Below are 19239 nucleotides of genomic sequence, written 5' to 3' on the forward strand. Positions count from 1 at the left end.
CTAGCCAGAAGAGGCCATGGTAAGTTTGTCAAAATTCCTTCTCTTTGAACTCCTTATGCGACAGGAGGAGCAGGAGTGCTCCCCCCACGCTCCTCAAGGTGTCCTTGTACCTCCTCAGCCCCGGTCTCCCCCTGGTCATGAGGCCCAGCCTCCTTACTACTTCAAACCTGCTCACAATTCTGACACCAAAAAAACAACTTTTAAACAGCTGATAGGAACAGGAGTAGGCTAGCCACTCCCTTGAACCTGTTCCACCATTGTATTAGATCATAGCTGAATTGTCCCTCAACTGCATTTACCCACCTTTTCTCCATATCCCTTGAAATCCTTACATAACAAAAAACTATCAATCTCAGACATGAACATTTGAATTGGCCCAGCATCCACGGCCTTTTGAGTCAAAGATTTCCAGATTTCCTTTCGAGTGAAAAAATGTTTATTAATTGAACTCCTAACTGGTCTAGCTCTAATTTAAGAATATGCCCTCTTGTTCTAGATTCTCCCACCAGAGGAAAGAGTTTATCTGTATTTACTCTATTGAATTCCTTTATCATTTTAAACCCTTGATTAGATTACCCCTAAACCTTCTAAACTCAAGGGAATATAAATCAAGTTTATGCAACCTGTCCTCATAATTTAACCCTTTAAACCCTGGTATCATTCTGGTGAATCTGCGCTGCACCCCCTCCAAGGCCAATACATCTTTCCTCAGCTGCGGTGCCTAAAACTGAACAGAGTACTGCAGATGGGTTGTGACCAAGGCTCTGTACAACTGAAGCATCAATTCTTCACTTTTGTATTCCAACCACCTTGAGATAAAAGCCAACATTTCATTAAGCCTTTTTGATTGCTTTTTGTACTAGTGCAATAGCTTTTAGTGATTTGTGTATATGGACACCTAAATCCCTTTGCTCCTCCACAGTTCCTAGTCTCTCACCATTAAAAAAAAATCCAATTTGTCCTTAAGCTCCTAACTGAACAACTAAAATGAAGCAATTTAAAGTAAATTTAACTCAAAAATCTGTAAAATACATAGATGAATATTCCAATATTATGTCCCAATCATTCGCACTGAGGCTAAATTCCCACACCGTTTTGAGATTTCACCATTCTCCACTGGCCTCTTGCACTGCCACTTTCTGTTCCAAACATTGTCCCTTTCACCCCTCCAAATGCCTATCTCTTGATCTAGCCTTTCACCTTCACTGCTAGGCGAAAACTGCAGCCTTCCTTTCCTCTCACTCCATCCACACAATGGTAGATCAGTGACGGTAATGACTCTCCATACTGGCTGGTCAGTACTGCATCAATATCAGCACGTCAGTGTATTCAGAAGAAGGAAATACCAAATGATTTCACATGGAGGAAGACTAGATGAGTCAAACAGACACCCACTACAAATCTTGTAAACATTAAACGTCCTTAATTGTGCTGAAAGCAGAGTTAGGTTTTGAGTAGATAGTAGATCTCCTTGGGTTGAGTCCAATAGAAAGATGTCTTTTTGACATTACACACAGCCCCTCAGGGCAAGTAAGGCGCATATCTCATAGTCCCAATGGCAGAACTGACATTATGAGGCTGATAATGTGCTGTGCAAGTACTGCATCTGCCTGTCCACAAGTGAGCCACCCTCACCAGATAACGCAAGGTCAGTTAATTTGCAACAATTTCTGGTGCTCCAGATGGCACACTGGGAATGCCAGAGCCAAAATACCAGGTGACAATAGCTAGCGGAGGGATGCTAGCTGCCTGTTGTGCAAATGATTTTTCAGCATGCAGCGAGGGGCACCAGGCAAGAATGTCAAGGGGTGGCTGGATTTTTTTTCGTTGAGCAGCGACCTCCTCTTCAGTGCCCTTTCCAAACGGGTGCTGCAGGGTTGGAGTGCTGCAGTTGCATCCTGGGACAGCTGCCTAATTTGTTTCAAAGACAAGGGCCTAATAAACCTAGTGCACAGCTTATCCACAGGCTTCCGGCTCCCTTTACACTCCCAGCCCACATGGAGGCACACTGAGCACTTTGGGTGAGTCGTTGGCTTCAAGTTTCCATGCCTGATAATAGAGACAGCTGCCATTATCTATGTGATGAGGTTGTTACATCAGTCCCCTTCCAAATGTGGATTTACTTTCAGGAGGCAAGTGTGTACATGAATCACAGTCACAATCCTAAATAATGAGAGCAGAGTGCCTTTCAATAACTGTATTAGTTATACAGCGAGACGGTCTAGAGCCTTCACCAGCTGTGGACCTTACGGTTTTGCATTGTAATATACATAGAAGCTTATAGTCATAACATTACTTTCCTGTAACTCTTAAAGGCTGACATGCTATAAGAAGCAGCTGGTGAGTGATCTAAAATCATCCAAAGCTGTTCCAAAAAAGCATTTTAAAATAAAAGCAAGAAAACAGCATGCATATCATCATCTGAAAACCAGATAAAATAGATTAACATAAACTCTTCCTCAAAACTCTTCTGAAATGTTAATCTACCTTTTCTCTTTTCAGATGCTGACATTCCTGCTGTGAATTTCCCAGTTTCGGTTTTTATTTTAATTTCCAGCATTTGCAATTTTTATCTGCACGCTTCAAAATTTACTCGTGCTTGATGATAGACTTGGTAGCCCAGATTTTCCTCTTCCGCAACCTCCCGTAGCCCTAGCAACCTGGGCGTATGTTGTATACAAGCACTCCTTACAGCCAGCATTGTTAATGCAGTAATAACTGGAAATGTGGCATATAACATCACTCCATCAGTACTGCGTAATTTAGTTTGCTTCCGACATGGCCGTGATGCCGGAGGTTCACTACGGGGCAGAAATGGGTGGAGACCCAGTGAGTCAGCTCCCTGGTCAATCTTCCTCCACGCTGGCCCAAGTTACGCCTGAAAACTGGTGCAAAGTTAGAGGGAAATCCTCCCTGGTCAATTCAGTGGCCATAAAATCTGTTGTACAACTGGCACACGAGGACCCGATATTTAGAAAATGTATATTATATATGAAGGAACAAGTTATACATCAGGTTTTACAGGATGTTAACTTGTCACTGAAAAGTTATGTTTCATTTTGGAAAAGAAGCCCATCTGTGGTGTAAAGAAGAGCTGCCACAGGTCACAAAGTATCAGATGCATCAAGAATGCAGTGAAGGCATGGAGACAGAAGGATAAACACCATGTTGTTTCTTGAAAGCTGACATGCTGCTGTGTTTCATAATCTGCCAAAGTTGGAAAGTATCTAACTGGATAGAGGAATTCTCTGGACTTGACCAGAAGGCAGATTCTGTTTACAGTTTAACAGCATTGCTGTCTGACAAAAAAATTCAAAATACATGACAGAGAAAAGTAGGCTGGAGTACAGTGAGAGGCATAGGCTGGTTGATAGCCAGAAAAACAGAAGGTGCATTGACACATCGGGGTACAATTTCCAAGAGAGTTCTCCCGATCATCCACCGTAACTTCAGTGGAAGATCCGCTGAAACCCCGGACAATTGGCATTACGCCCTTTCTCTGGGGTTTCTACAGCTCTTTCACTGAGGTCACGGAGGCGATCGAGAGAACCTCTTTGGAAATTCAAATCCATCATCTTTAGTGTTGCTGCAAAATGGCTGATGTGTAAACAGGGTTAATGGCAGATTGAAATGACCTCCAAACCCAACACTCTAACTCCAACACCTGGTTGCTTCGTACTTTTCTGCAGATCTGAAACTGCAGTGTAAACACGGACTTCTAGACCTTAGATTCCAAAGGATAATGTTCAACAGGGATAGGAAGGAAACATTTTTACAAATCCCTGAGTCATTGTTTCATTAGTTCTGGGGTAAAGTTTAACCCTCCAAAATTTACCTACTTTGTGCTCAAGCATATGTGGTCATGACATCACCACCAAAGGATCGAGTTTTGAACGTGCCTATGTGAATGGCACCTCCAAATCCAATTCAAACTTGGGGAACAATTTGCTTCAAACTCCATCGATGGAGTGTGAACACACCCAGAGAGATAGGCAGATAGACATTCTTTGCATTAATTAATTTTTGATGTAGACTAAGTCACAGTTCTACTTCTTTTAATTTTTTAAAAATTCGTTCACGGGATTTCTATGTGGGCGTCGCTGGCGAGGCCAGCATTTATTGCCCATCCCTAATTGCCCTCGAGAAGGTGGTGGTGAGCCGCCTTCTAGAACCGCTGCAGTCCGTGTGGTGACGGTTCTCTCACAGTGCTGTTAGGAAGGGAGTTCCAGGATTTTGACCCAGCGACAAGGAAGGAACGGCGATATATTTCCAAGTCGGGATGGTGTGTGACTTGGAGGGGAACGTGCAGGTGGTGTTGTTCCCATGTGCCTGCTGCTCTTGTCCTTCTAGGTGGTAGAGGTCGCAGGTTTGGGAGGTGCTGTCGAAGAAGCCTTGGCGAGTTGCTGCAGTGCATCCTGTGGATGGTACACACTGCAGCCACAGTGCGCTGGTGGTGAAGGGAGTGAATGTTTAGTGTGGTGGATGGGGTGCCAATCAAGCGGGCTGCTTTATCTTGGATGGTGTCGAGCTTCTTGAGTGTTGTTGGAGCTGCACTCATCCAAGCAAGTGGAGAGTATTCCATCACACTCCTGACTTGTGCCTTGTAGATGGTGGAAAGGCTTTGGGGAGTCAGGAGGTGAGTCACTCGCCGCAGAACACCCAGCCTCTGACCTGCTCTTGTAGCCACAGTATTTATATGGCTGGTCCAGTTAAGTTTCTGGTCAATGGTGACCCCCAGGATGTTGATGGTGGGGGACTCGGTGATGGTAATGCCGTTGAATGTCAGGGGGAGGTGGTTAGACTCTCTCTTGTTGGAGATGGTCATTGCCTGGCACTTATCTGGCACGAATGTTAATGCAATTTAAACTATCATTTACAAGAAACCAGAATACACTAATGTACTGCACAGTGCTTTTTGTATGAAATTAGTTCAATCAGTTTCAAAGATGGGACCGTTTTATTTGTTAGGTGAAGCTGCATCATCAGAGGGGATCTTCCCAGAATCACCTTCTCTCACCGCAAATAACAGGACCATGAGTGAAGTTGTCAAGCATTTGATGAAATGCAAAATTGTAATGTCTCTGTTTAATTTTTACCATTGGTTAGCCAATTTGCTTGGATTTTCAACAGGAGCATTACAAAATTCCGACAATTCCTTAGAAACATCGCAAACATCTTAAAAACTGTGATTTCTTACAAATTACTGGAGAGATGCAGCTCCCCAGCTCTACCTAAGACATACTTTGCTACTAGCCTGTCACTCTCCTGTAGTGTTTGTGGGAGCCATCCAAGGTTGTTTCAAACTAAATAATTTCTGCTTCTGCTTAACGACATCGCATTTATATAGCTCCTTTAACATAGGAAAACATCCCAAGGCACTTCACAGGAGGGTAATAAGACAAAAATTGACACTGAGCCAAAGAAGGAGGTATTAGGATGGTGACTAAAAGCTTGGACAAAGAGGTAAGTTTTAAGGAAGGTCTTAAAGGAGGAGAGGTGGAGAGACGGACAGGTTTAGGGAGAGGATTCCAGAGCTTAGGGCCGAGACAGCTGAAGGCACACCCAGAGGAGCTAGTGTGCACATTTGAAATCATTTAAAAGTTTAAAACCTCACAAAAATAAAACTGATGATAGAGGAAGTCACTGAACATGAACATGCCTGAAATGTTTATTTCTGAACATGTATTTAGTTGTGGTTTTTCATGAAATGATGAAACTTGTTTTTCCAGCAGGCAAATAATAATTGTAGTGGAAGCATAAGCTTTCTATTTTACAAATGTTTCTGAAAAGATATAAATTGATTTCATGCAGCCTGTTTGGAACTTTGCAATGAGCTTGGGCGTGTTTGTGTTAGTACATTAACACTTGAACAAATTGGGCACTCATTCTGTACCAGCCTTGTTTAGAACTAAGCACTTTTTAAAAAGATAAGTTTGTCTGTTCATTTAGCAATTATCTCTCAAGGTAATACCAAGGGTCTGAACTCAAAAGTGCTTAGCAACTTAGTAGGTGAATTCTGTATGCTTACATACAGCAAAAATATATTTGTCATGCACCAGGCTTGTGTAATCGCTACACCCAAGAATACATGTGGAGACTCATCCACAATAAATAGCAGTGTTCCTATTGAAATTCAAAATAACTAATTTGGTAACTCGCAAGAAGATGGCAGTGAAATCTGTATGGCAGCTCTTTTATATAATACCAAAGGTGTTTCTAAAAGGAGAGGCTTTTAAACTATTTCAAACTGTTTTTAAGACAAGAATGTGGACTGAGATTGTGTTAGCGTCTTCCATAGTAGTAAGCTGGGCCATCACTTTACTAAATTAAATTTCACTGCACCTCTTTCCCCAAAAGGACTGTAGTACCTTTAATGAACCTAAGGGAAGTCCACGGGCTCGATATTAGCAGGGCGGCGGGTTCTCAGCGGGGGGTCGACTGGGCGCATGGGTAACGTGCCTGGTGAAATCAGTGTGCTCCGCACGCAATTACAGGCTAATTGGAGCCACTTACCTTTGCTTCCGGGTTTCCCGCTGGTAAGCTGCGCGGCGGACGGACTGCGCATGCGCAGTAAGGTCTGTCAGATGGAGGAGCTGTATTTAAAGGGGCAGTCCACCAATGCTCCTCCTGCAGCAAACAACCAATGCTAAACCATGGAGCACGCCAGAGGGAAGGCTGCCCCAAGATTTTCAGACTCCTCACTCCAGCTGCTGCTGGATGGGGTGAGGAGGAGGAGCAAAATATATTTCCCATCTGATGGGAGGAAGTGCCCTCCCTCCACCACGAAGAAGGCCTGGCTGGAGGTGGCCAAGGAGGTCACCAGCTGCGGCAATGTGCCACGAACCTGGGTTCAGTGCAGGAAGAGATTTAATGACCTAACCAGGTCAGCCAAAGTGAGTATACTTACGCATTCTCCCACACTCCGTCTTCCACATCACCTCCACCACCACACAACCCCTTCTGCACTGCCACCACAACGCTCTCGCATCACTCCTCACATCCACTCAACTATCATCCTCACTTTGCCTGCACGTACTCACCGCCCCTGTCCCCATTCGAACACTACCACGCAACCCAATCCTTATACAATATCATGGCTATGTTGCACACGCACCCTCCCATGCATCTCCCTCACACTCAACCCCACCCACACCAATGCATGCAGTGGCTCACCATGCAATCATCACTCAATCACGCCTCTGTGTTTTGCCTTGATAGGAGAAGAGATGCCAGAACGCCTGGGAGAGGGCACGGACCGGAGGGGGCCCGCCACACCAGGTGGTCCTAATGGACGCGGAGCAGCAGGCATTGGACATCAGCCACACGCTGGAGTGCCTGTACTTGGCGGATGCCGAGGCTGGGGCTGCACAAACGGCCGGTGAAAGAAAGCTAACACTCAGCACTCATGATAGCGAATGATCTTAGCATCACTTGGCATCTGCAGCACTTCAACATCTGTCCACATGCCTAATATTGCTTTCTGTTCTCTTGCAGGGCCATCTGTGAGCGCCGTGACCGTGGAGGGCGATTCCTCAGCGGACCTGCCAGTCTCTGAGGGTCCATCGTCACATCTGAGCCATGCATCCACCAGCGCAGATACACACACCTCGGTGGGTCCCCGTCCTCACTTAGTTGGCTTGCACATGGTGAGTCACCACGCACATGTGAGCATGAGCAGACCCTGGTAGCAGGGGCAGCCGTGGAGAGTCCGCGTCGGTGGGAGCACTCTTCTCCAGGCTCTGCTCAGCTGGATCCAGATGCTGAACCCTGGGGGCCAGCCATGAAAAGGAGAGTCATCGAGGGGCAGCAGCACATTGCCGAGGTACTGCAACAGGTGCCATGCGCACTCTCCACAATCGCGCAGAGGATGGAGGAGTCCAACTCCTGCATGAGGGGAATGGTGGCACAGGTACAGGACGGTATCTCCGAGATAGTGTCACAGGGACGTGAAGGCATCTCTGAGATAGTGTCGCGGGTAGGTGTGAGAATGTCCGCGGTGGAGGAAAGGCTAGCCTCCCTCGAGCGTCAAGCATGGCTCAACAATGAGTCCATTCAGGCCTTGACAACGGCCGTTCAGATTCAGGGTGAGCAACATTCTGCCGCCTTGAACAGGCTGACAGATACTTTACAGGTGGCCATCCAAGGCTTCACACAAGTCCTCCAAACTGCCATCCAGCAGGGTGGAAGGAGTGATGTGGACCTGGGCCACGAGAGGGATGATGGTGAAAGGGAACATGGAAGTGGGGACAACATTCAAAGCGCTCCCACGTCTCACCCGTTGCCCCCCTCTCAACCAGTACCCGCAATGCTGCCCCCTCTCCAGGTGGCCGAGTCTGCTCCTGCACAGGTGCAGATGGAGCAGCCTTTGGAGGGGCCCTCACGGGCACCCAAACCCAGAGGGCGTCGGCCCAAAGCATCTCATCGGTCAGGGCATGGACAAGAGCAACCTGCTACTACCTCTGCTGAAGCCACAGGGGTAGCACCATGTAAGTGTTCCCGGAAACGCACGGCAAAGGTTTTGTGAGCACAAAGGGAATGCACAAGGGTGTCTGACGATTTGTCATGTTTTTCATTTATATTTGTTTTGTTTCACATGCACAATAAATATTATTATTATCACTACTGCCACGTCTTGCCCATTCTTGACTGGCTTGTGGAATAGGTCCCTTTCATGGGGTTCACCATGAACACGCACACTTGATGCCACCCATTGGGTCACTGCAGAGTGGGTGTAGGTGTATTTGCAGGGCTCTTTTGTGCAGACGACCGAGAGACGCTGGTGATGTCCCCGGTGGCACCCTGGAAGGATGCGGAGGAGAAGTTGTTGATGGCAGTGGTGACTTTGACAGCAACAGATAAGAAGATGGTGCTCGGGCCAGCCGGGAGCAGTTCGGTATGAAGGAGGCTGTAGATGTCCACGGTTACATGTCGAGTGACTCTGAGCCTCCATGTACGCTGCTGCTCAGAGAGGTCTAGGAAGCTGAGCCTCAGTCTGTGGAGCCTGTGGTGAGGGTAGCGCCATCTGCGACGCATCTCTCTCTGCGGTTGCCCTCCCTCCTGCTGTGCAGGTGGATGTGTCACAGCACTGTGTTGTGGAGCTCCACGTGTCAGAGGTGGACGGTGTGGCCGGCAAGGCTGGTGATGCTGTTCGCCATCCGAGGCGGTGATGACTGCAGCTATGGCAGCCCCCATCCGGAAGTTTGAGGGGGTCCGCAAGGTAGGTAAATGTGTCTGGACACCGGGGTAAGTATGCAAGTTTATGCATTTAATTGTTAGGAGGAGGGTGGTGGAGGCCAAACTTTGTCCAAAGTGACAGAGTGGCCTCCTGCAATGAGTGAGGGTCGTTCCCCCCCCCCCTCCCACCACCTGTCAAATGGACCTTTGCAGCTGCCACAGGCTGGTGGCTGCTACACGTCCATTTCACCTGGGAGTGTTTCCCCCAGTACGGGAAACAGTCTCAGTTAATTGCAAAATCCGATCCCTCCTAAAATATCAGGTCAATCAGGTCTGTAAACAACCTGAAGTACCTGTTCAAGTACTTTAAGTGGCACCCCGTCGGCTTTAATTGCCGGCGGGAGTCCCACATGCGGGGGCTGCGCGCGCATGTTAGCACGTCACTGGGGAACCCGGAAGTGGTCGGGTTGGAGCCAGGCTCCAGACCCACCCCGGGAATCCCCGATTTTCGCAGCCCCCCCACCACGATCGCACCCGATTGCGGGTGCGAAAATAGAGCCCCATATGTCCAGTCCATTGGAATAATCTGGCCGGATGAGGGTCACACATGGTGCAAAGAAATTACAAACTTGTGTAATAAGGTTGTTGTTGTTTTTGTATCTTTACACTCCTTCCTTGGAGACTAGGTGTGAAGTAGTGGAAGGAATCACAGGCTGATTAGCAGTCTGACATGCTTCTATCATAACAGTAACCATCTTTATACCAGCAGATAGGGTGGTTATATGGTGGGAAGGTATTATGGGCTCCTACAATCCATACGATGAGTGGATGGGCCACCCACACCAGCTGGAGCCAAGTTTTCTGCTGGACATCAACCCAGAATTCAGAGCTGGAGTTCTGGTCTGTACTTGCCAGGACTGTCTGGAGCAGAGTTTGAACCCTGCACCCTCTGGCTCAGAGGCAGGAATGCTACCACTAAGCCAAAGCCTCACTCCTGTAATATAGTAAAAGAAGGTAAATAATATGTGCTTTTACAAACAATGAGGCCATAAAATGCTAACAGCTAAATAACTATTACCTTATTAAATTAATAACTTAACTAGATAAATTAATTCATTAATAAAACTAAAAATATCGAGTGAATACAAACTTTAACTAATTAAATATATAAAACAAGGTTAGATAGAGATGGCAGGGCAGGTGGTAAGTTGTACCAGCATGATCCCAGACAACCACATCTGCAGTCTGCAGTTCGAGGAACTTCGGCTCAGAGTTGCTGAGCTGCAGACATTGTGATGCATCAGGGAGGGGGAAGTGTTATCTGGACAGTTTGATCCAGGAAGCAGCCACACCCCTTAGGTTAGGTAGTAATTTAGATTTGGTCAGTGGTCAGGGACAGGAGGATGTGACTGCGAGTCAGGCAGGTACGGGGACCCAGGATGCAGTGATGGAGGAGCCTCAGCCTTTGACCTTGTCCAACAGGTACGAGGTACTTGCTACCTGTAAGGATGAGATCAAAGACTGCAGGGAGAATGGGCAAACTGACCACGGCACCGTGGTACGGGAGGCCATTCAAGTGGGGAGAGTAAAAAGGAATGTGGTAGTGATAGGGGATAGTATAGTCAGGAGGATAGACACTGTTCTCTGCAGCCACGACCGGGAGTCCCGAAGGCTGTGTTGCCTGCCTAGTGCCAGGGTTAAGGATATCTCCTCGCGGCTGGAAAAGAACTTGGAGCATGAGGGGGAGGATCCAGTTGTCATGGTCCACGTAACAACCAACGACATAGGAAGAACTAAGAATGAGGTTCAACTGAGGGAGTTTGAGGAGTTAGAGTCCAAATTAATAAGCAGAACCTCAAAGGTAATAATCTCTGGATTACTACCTGAGCCAAGCGCAAATTGGCATAGGGTCAAGCAGGTGAGAGAATTAAGTGCGTGGCTTAAAGAATGGTGTAGGAGACAGGGGTTTCGATTCATGGGGCACTGACACCAGTACTGGGAAAAGAGGGAGCTGTTCCGTTGGGACAGGCTCCATTTAAACCAGGCTGGGACCAGTGTCCTGGTGAATTAAATAACTAGGGTGGTAGATAGGGCTTTAAGCTAAAACATGGGGGGGGGGGGGGGGGGGGGAGAGGGGTCAGGTGAGGGGAAATTTATAAACCTAAAGAGAAAAGTCAAGGCCATAGAGCAGTGTAGAGATTTGGATAAAGATAAGCAGGGTGTGAGAGGGACAGAGAGTTTAACAGTAATAGTGCATCAGTGAATAAGGTCAAATCAGGGAAAAATAATAAAAAGTTAAAATTAAAGGCGCTTTATCTGAATGCACGAAGCATTCGTAACAAGATATACAAATTAATGACACAAAATGGGTTTGATCCAGTAGCCATTATTGAGACGTGGTTGCAGGGTGACCAAGGTTGGGAACGAAATATTCCAGGGTACTTGATTTTTCGAAAAGACAGACAAAATGGAAAAGGAGTTGGTGGGGGGGAAAGCCTTGATAATAATGGATGACATAAAGACAGTAGAGAGAAAGGATCTTGGCTCGGAAGATCAGGAAGTAGAATCCGTATGGGTGGAGATAAGAAATAACAAGGGGCAGAAAACATTGGTGGGAGTAGTTTATAGGACTCGTAACAGTAGTTATGCTGTTGGACAGAGTATTAATCAAGAAATAAGAGGAGATTGTAACAAAGGTAATGCAGTAATCGTGAGGAACTTTAATCTTCATATAGACTGGGCAAATCAAATTGGCAAAAGTAGTTTGGAGGACGAGTTCATTGAATGCATTCAAGACAGTCTCCTCGAACAATACGTCATGTACAGGCTATTTTAGATCTTGTCTTGTGTAATGAGACAGGGTTAATTAGTAATCTCACAGTAAAGGATCCTCTGGGGAGGAGTGATCATATGATAGAATTTCACACTGAGTTCGAGAGTGACGTACTTAAGTCCGAAACTAGAGTCTTAAACAAAGCCAATTACATAGGTATGAGGGGCAAGTTGGCTAAGGTTGACTGGGAAATTAGATTAAAAGATATGATGGTAGATAAGCAATGGCAAATATTCAAAGAAATATTTCATAATTCTCAATGAATATACATTCCATTAAGTAATAATAACTTCATGGGAAAACTTCATGGTCACTGGTCCCACTCTCGCTGTGCTCTCGGGCCTCGTGACGCCATGCTTTTATACCCCCGCTGCTCTCGGTTGCTGGTCCCACTCTCACAGTGCTCTCGAGCTGCCGCACTTTATAGCCCCAGCGCTCTTGGTCGCTGGTGCTTTCGTTGTAACTAGTGGGATGCCACAACGATCAGTGGTGGAGCCTCACCTATTTACAATCTATTTTAATGATTTAGATGAAGGGACCGAGTGTAATGTATCCAAGTTAGCTGATGATACAAAGCTAGGTGGGAAAGTAAGCTGTGAGGAGGACACAGAGTCTTTAAAAGGGATATAGACAGGTTAAGTGAGTGGGCAAGAAGGTGGCAGATGGAGTATAATGTGGGGAAATATGAGGTTAGTCACTTTGATAGGAAGAATAGAAAAACAGAATATTTTTTAAAATGGTGACAAACTATTAAATGTTCATGTTCAGAGGGATGAGTGTCCTTGTACATGAAACACAGAAAGTTAACATGCGGATACAGCAAGCAATTAGGAAGGCAAATGGTACATTGGCCTTTATTGCAAGGGGTTAGAGTACAAGAGTAAAGAAGTCTTACTACAATTGTACAGGACTTTGGTGAGACCACACCTGGAGTACTGTGTACAGTTTTGGTCTACTTATCTAAGGAAGGATATACTTACCTTAGAGGGGGTGCAACGAAGGTTCACTAGATTGATTCCTGGGATGAGAAGGTTGTCCTATGAGGAGAGATTGAGTAGAATAGGCCTATACTCGCTGGAGTTTAAAAGAATGAGAGATATAAGATTGAAACATATAAGATTCTGAGAGGACTTGACAGGGTAGATGCAGAGAGGCTGTTTCCCCTGGCTGGAGCAACTAGAACAAGGGGATAGTCTCAGGATAAGGGGTCGGCCATTTAGGACTGAGATGAGGAATAATTTCTTCACTCAGAGGGTTGTGAATCTTTGGAATTCTCTACCCAGAGGGCTTTGGATGCTCAGTCGTTGAATATATTCAAGACTGAGATCAATAGATTTTTGGACTCCAAGGGAATCAAGGTATATCGGCATAGGGTGGGAAAGTGGTGTTGAGGTCAAAGATCAGCCATGATCTTACTGAATGGCGGAGCAGGCTCGAGGGGCCGTATGGCCTTCTCCTGCTCCTATTTCTTATGTTCTTAAAAAGTTATATCTGTAGTCAGTTATGGTTAGGCTGTTACTATTGGACATGTAGCATTGCAGCAGTTACCTATCCATATGACTACAGGGAAGCTCCACGATGAATTCTGTAAAAGTCCCTCATATAGTATGGATAGAGCTGTACTTACAGTGTTGCTTAACTCATAAATCCCTGAATGTATTACTAAATATTCAGTCACTGAATTGAAAACAGTTATTAAAAAATGTGGTATGAGTGAAGATTTGGCAATTCTGATAAAGAATAATGTTTGAATACCATCAACGGAGAGATTATTAATAGTGATGTTATTTGCAGTGATGCATTTTACAAACACATGAATAAAACATCTCTGTAAAATAAATATAGTGCAAGGGATTCGTCTTTTAAAGAGGTAACATTATCAGAAAGTTATTTGTACAGCTTTCCAACTGAGCTTAGAAATTCACATTGTAAAACAGCCATTCACTTTATGAAAAGTGTCATTCACAATGCTAAAATTTAATTGTGTTAGTTTTGTGTACACAATCATGGTTTGTTAATGTTGAAAATCTTGCTGTGTTCTCCTAGGCCATTTGCTCCTCCAATCCTGTTTAGTTTTCTTTCCCAATTTTGTTTTCTCTTCTTCTAATCCCTTCCTGAAGGCACTGATTTACGTGACTGTGTGGTTCCACAGGCAGGGGCACCCCTCTGGTACCTCACCTAAGAGGCTGCTAATCATGTGTAAACCCAGTCAGTGTAAGCAGTCTATTCCACCATGGACGGCATCACAGCCAAGCACAATCATTTTCACCTGACGTCCACGCATGCAGACTCCCAGCAGGGGGTCATTGGAACAGGAGTAGGAACCCCAGCGCACTGTCATGTTTTGGGATTTGTTTTGACCATTTTTCCACAGAAAGGATTAGAAAAAGTTACACCTGAGGGTTGTGTTTTAAAGTAAAATGTACTCACACACGTTTAAAGAAAAGGCATGGAAACAAAAAGTGGTTAAAATGCAAACGAAGTTGACAGTAGTCGATAAACACCTCACACCCACTGTGTTGGGCGGTCTCTGATCTGAGTGCTTGGCAGGGGTTGCCAGATATAGGTCCTTCCCTGTGCTTGTGAACACAAGGTGATAAAAGATAAGTAAAGAGACATATGCAGGCAGTCAGATCCAGCAACAGCTGTGAGGTCAGTTAGGTTTTTTAAAACAGAAATCTGCAAGGGCAGTCAGGCCCAACAAATACTGTGAGAAGGTTAGAATGCAGGAGAGTATTTAGAAGTTACTTTGAGCCAACCAAGATAACCCATTGACGTGGGGAAGCATAGCATGTTAATTATTTTGTATTATTACATGAAGAAAGTTGTACTGATATAACTAAATGAGTCCAATCATAACTGTTCTTCTGTCTGTTCATTTACTGTGAAATAAAGCAGCTTAGCAATATAGGGGTCTCACCCCATTTCCCATTCCCACTTATTCTCACCTGCCCCAATTACATTGGCAGTCCATCTTAATCCCCAAAAAGTTTTGGAGCCAAATTCATCTCTTAAATAGGCCTAGCTATTTAGTTTAGTATCTGGTTAATGGCTTGGAAAACTACACGTTATAAGAGGTAATTTTAAACTAACCCACCCGACCTGAACGGGGTAGATTCGGTTCAGACGGGCGTTTTACATCCCTCCCGATTTTACACTCCATTAAATTCAGGTACCCAGCTCACTGGCGGGATGTGATTCCTGCTCTGCAATAGTTAAAGCATTAGAATAGTATTTTGAATATTTGACTCCAAAGCGTTTACAAATTCCTCCACATTTGTTTAAAAAATCCATTATTAAATCACATGTGTTGTCACTGGATGTTAAGATACTTTGAAATCGTGCCCTTCCTTCATATAACTGCTCCTCCTGGCCCACAAGGAAACTACAATTCTTTTTTAAATATGCAGAAATTTCCATGAGCTCTTCACAGCACATCCGAATTACTCTATACACGGGTATAATTTATTTCTGTTGTATGAATAACATATTTCTCAAAACTTTTATTCACCATATTTTGATTTATAGTAATTAAATTTTCATTTGCATGAAGTGCAGCAGCTGCATCAGCTCTGATTCAGGACATAACTTAATGTAATTTGTTCTGTAAACTTTAAAAGTGTGCATAAAGTATTCCTTTCATTCAATAATCAGCGCATTGCTATTCAAGTAATAGGAATGAATAAAAAGTGGGGTGCTCAGAAAATGATTTCATTCTCCTCAAGTGAATGATTAACAAAAGTATTCACTGAAGTAGGATCACATAAACATTTAGAAATTCATTTCACATACACTTCTTATTTTTTATTTGAGAGGGAACCTAACAGAATTCTATTCCTGAAGACTGTGACTCCTTCAAGTGGTCATTCTTCATGTGTGAGTCTAGATAGTGAGGGTTGGCAGGCTATTTGATACAAGGGCCTCGATATTAACCCCCCCCACCCCACGATGAGCGGGAGATGGTCGGGGGGAGGGGGTTAAAAATGAATAAACGGGGAACACGCCCCCCCAACCCGCCACGTATGCACCCATTGCCCTTTTAATGGCTGCAGGTTTCGAGGCATCAGAGTGCCCTGCCGTGGAGAGGCGCGACACTTCATTAACATATTTAAATTGAGCTCCCACAGGCAGAGCTCCTCATTCAGTCCCTCATACGATTCGTGGGACCTATATACTCATTGGGTAGGATAATAGCAGGTTGATCTCATCCTTTTTTGATGCTGCCTCACTCCATTTAGCTCCATTCTATTCTCCTCTTCCCCTTCCATGAAGATAGCAAACAGGAAAATTACCATTGTGAAACCCAGGCTGTTCTATAATATCCCTTACTGTGGATGAGGGTTGAAAATGTACTGGTGACCAGAGAGACCCTCACTTTGGCAGAATGAAATACAGCTCAGTATCTCCTCACAACACACAAAAAAAATCTTAAAACATACGGGTAAACATAAGATATGGATAAAGTATTCAATGCTGTAAGCATCTCTACCATTTGGGGAGCTCCAGATAAGGTTACTCCTTACTTGTCTGTATGTAACTAACCCTAATGGAAATGACATGTAATGGGGACTTGCAAGTCAGTAACTGACTCCTTAACATACCCAATTTATTTGCATGGGCTCATTGGTGAAATGGTGGGCATAGCAAATGACACTTTACAACTAGATCAGAAATTTCAAGGTAATGGAAAATGAGTCTAACAATAACAGAAATTGGACTGGTCAAGAATTACGAGTCTCCAGCACTGCCATTGTGTTCCTAACTCATCACTACAAATGCGGATTTTCGGGGCCAATTTTGTTTTCTCATTGTTGTTTGTGACGTCCTATTCCCATTTCAGTGAGGCACTTTGGGGCAGATTTTGAAGTCAACGGAAATAAAAATCGGGAGAGATGTAAAACGGGCTGCCGATTCACTATCATTCGTTTTACACTATCGTACAATGTCAAAATCTATCCATTTGACTCCTATAAAATGGATTGCTCAATATAGAAAAAACTAGAAGCTGGAAGAACGTAATTAGGGAAAAACATTACAAAGTACGGTGCGCATTTGATCAGAACATCCCTGTAAGAAGTAACTGAAGAAGACACCTAATTAAGAAGGTCTTATAAATCCTTGCAAACTGACATAGGCAAATCCCACACAACGGGCTCGATTTTCCCAGGAAATTGCGGATGCGTTGGGGGCGGGGGGCTCCGAAAATCGGGGAAATCCCATTCAGGTTTGGAGCCCGGCTCCAACCTGCCGACGTCCAAGTTCCCCACGGACGCACCTGTATGCCTGCCGGCATCCCGAATCCGGAAGTTCCGCCGGCTTGATGATCGTTAAAGAGCCAAATGTACCTCGTTGAGGTACTTAAGGCACTTTACTTGTGACAGATTATGTGGTTAGAATGATTTTTAACTTACCTGGGCAGCTTTCCCACAGCTTCTGATTCACGCCTGGTAAAACCAGGCACGAAGGGCCGGATCAGGCAAAAAGAAACTAAATAAATTACATAAAAAAACCATTGCACAAAGTTAAAACACAAAATCAACCTACCTTTCTACCCCGCTCCAATGTCCGATGTCTCCCCGGTCACCTCTTCTTCACCCCAACATCCCCCCGATCTCCCCTTCTTCACCCTCCCCCGATGTCCCCCTCAAACTCCCATGCTTCACCCCCCCCCAGATGTCCCACTCTCCCCACCCCCGATCTTCCCCTCTTCCCCCCCCCCTCGATCTTCCCCTCTTCCCCACCCCCCCGATCTTCTGTTCCAGTGCCAGATGACGTCTCGCTCTCTCTCTTTCTCTCCCCTCCCTCCCCCCCGCCCCCCCTCCACCAGCATTGCAGCTCCTGACGGCAGCCAGCCTGCCAATCAGTGCGTCGGAAACAGTAAGGTTTGTTTATTCGGGTTTGCCACGCGCACCTGCACCCCCCCCCCCACCCTGCTGCCAACCCGCCACCATTTCAAAATTGAGCCCAACGACTTTCTGAAATTACTGCTGGAACATATAGGGGGTGATTTTAAACCCCAAGAACGGGTGGGTTAGGGGCGGGTGGGAGTTGAAAATAGTTGTTTTTTGGGTTGCGACCGCAACCCGGCTTTATTTCCGGGCCTAACGTCGGCCTGTAAAAGTACAGGCTTCCCATTGGGAATGCAAAGTCCGAAAACTTTGCGGTTGCAACCCAAAAAAACAACTATTTTCAGCTCCCACTCGCCCCCAACCCACCCGTTCTAGGGGTTTAAAATCAGCCCCATAGAGCTTGGAAGCAATAAAGCCACACCACAAAAACAGGAAAACAAAATCTAAATTGACTCCACTGTCAAAGCACCATGAAATTCTGAACTGGCTCCTTCAAAGTATGTGATGATTAATGAATAATATCTCAGTAATTTTCACCAGCACCAAACATTCAAGATATGCAGTACTTGGGTTTACAGGGGAAACTTAAAGTGACAGCAATTTAAGGCACCGCTGATGTAAATTCTGAAAAGCTTTATCTATCTCGTAAATAGCAGGTTTTGTGATGGTTCAATGACTATTAGCAGAAGGCAATGTAATATGTTGTGCTGTTCCAGGAAATTCACTGCTGAGAGGCCTGAGGAAATCTGTATCCCCACTGTGCTCGCAGTCTGGGGGCATTGCTGGCACTCAAATTCACCAGCTACCCAATAACTGGAACAACATTACATAAAGCGCTTCCCAAAAACAGAGTATCCCACATACAAACTAACTCTTTACCTTATTTAACACACAGGCTGATCTCAAGGGCATCACAAGCAGAATTCACAGAGGAGCCTTTGCTCAACAGCATGTGCCTGATGATGAGAGCAGCAAAGGCAAAACAATGATCTCAAACCAATAAGTACTCCCCCTCCCCCACTGTTTAAATAGATTGTGACAAAACTAAGAATCAAATTCTTCCCACCCTAAACTTCAAAGTAACATATTTGGATTTTGCAGATGAGAAGTTTGATCATGTGGAAGCTATTATTACTGCATGAAAGAAATGAAAACTAGACAAGAATGCATCTTGGAACAGCTGTGTAAAATTTGGATGAAACCTAGTGATATAGAGTTAACTGCAACATTTATAACAGAGCAGTAAATAATTTTCTTGGGCATGATTTAACCTAAGAGAATGACATTCAATAAATGAGCTGGCATACTTGAGTTAAGACTGTTAGGTGGGTCTTGCTCGGTTAAAGCTGAAATAAACATTGCGCTTTTCATTGCTGGTAGGTG

The 19239-nt window shown here is 45.0% G+C and overlaps 1 protein-coding gene across 2 annotated transcripts in view; it reads right to left on the bottom strand.

The window, feature by feature from the left end:
• The window catches only part of frmd6 (FERM domain containing 6), a 117874-nt gene that overhangs the window by 77292 nt on the left and 21343 nt on the right, over positions 1 to 19239 (bottom strand). The window lies entirely within an intron of this gene.

This window comes from Heptranchias perlo, chromosome 10, assembly GCF_035084215.1.
Source record: "Heptranchias perlo isolate sHepPer1 chromosome 10, sHepPer1.hap1, whole genome shotgun sequence".
NCBI lineage: Eukaryota > Metazoa > Chordata > Chondrichthyes > Hexanchiformes > Hexanchidae > Heptranchias > Heptranchias perlo.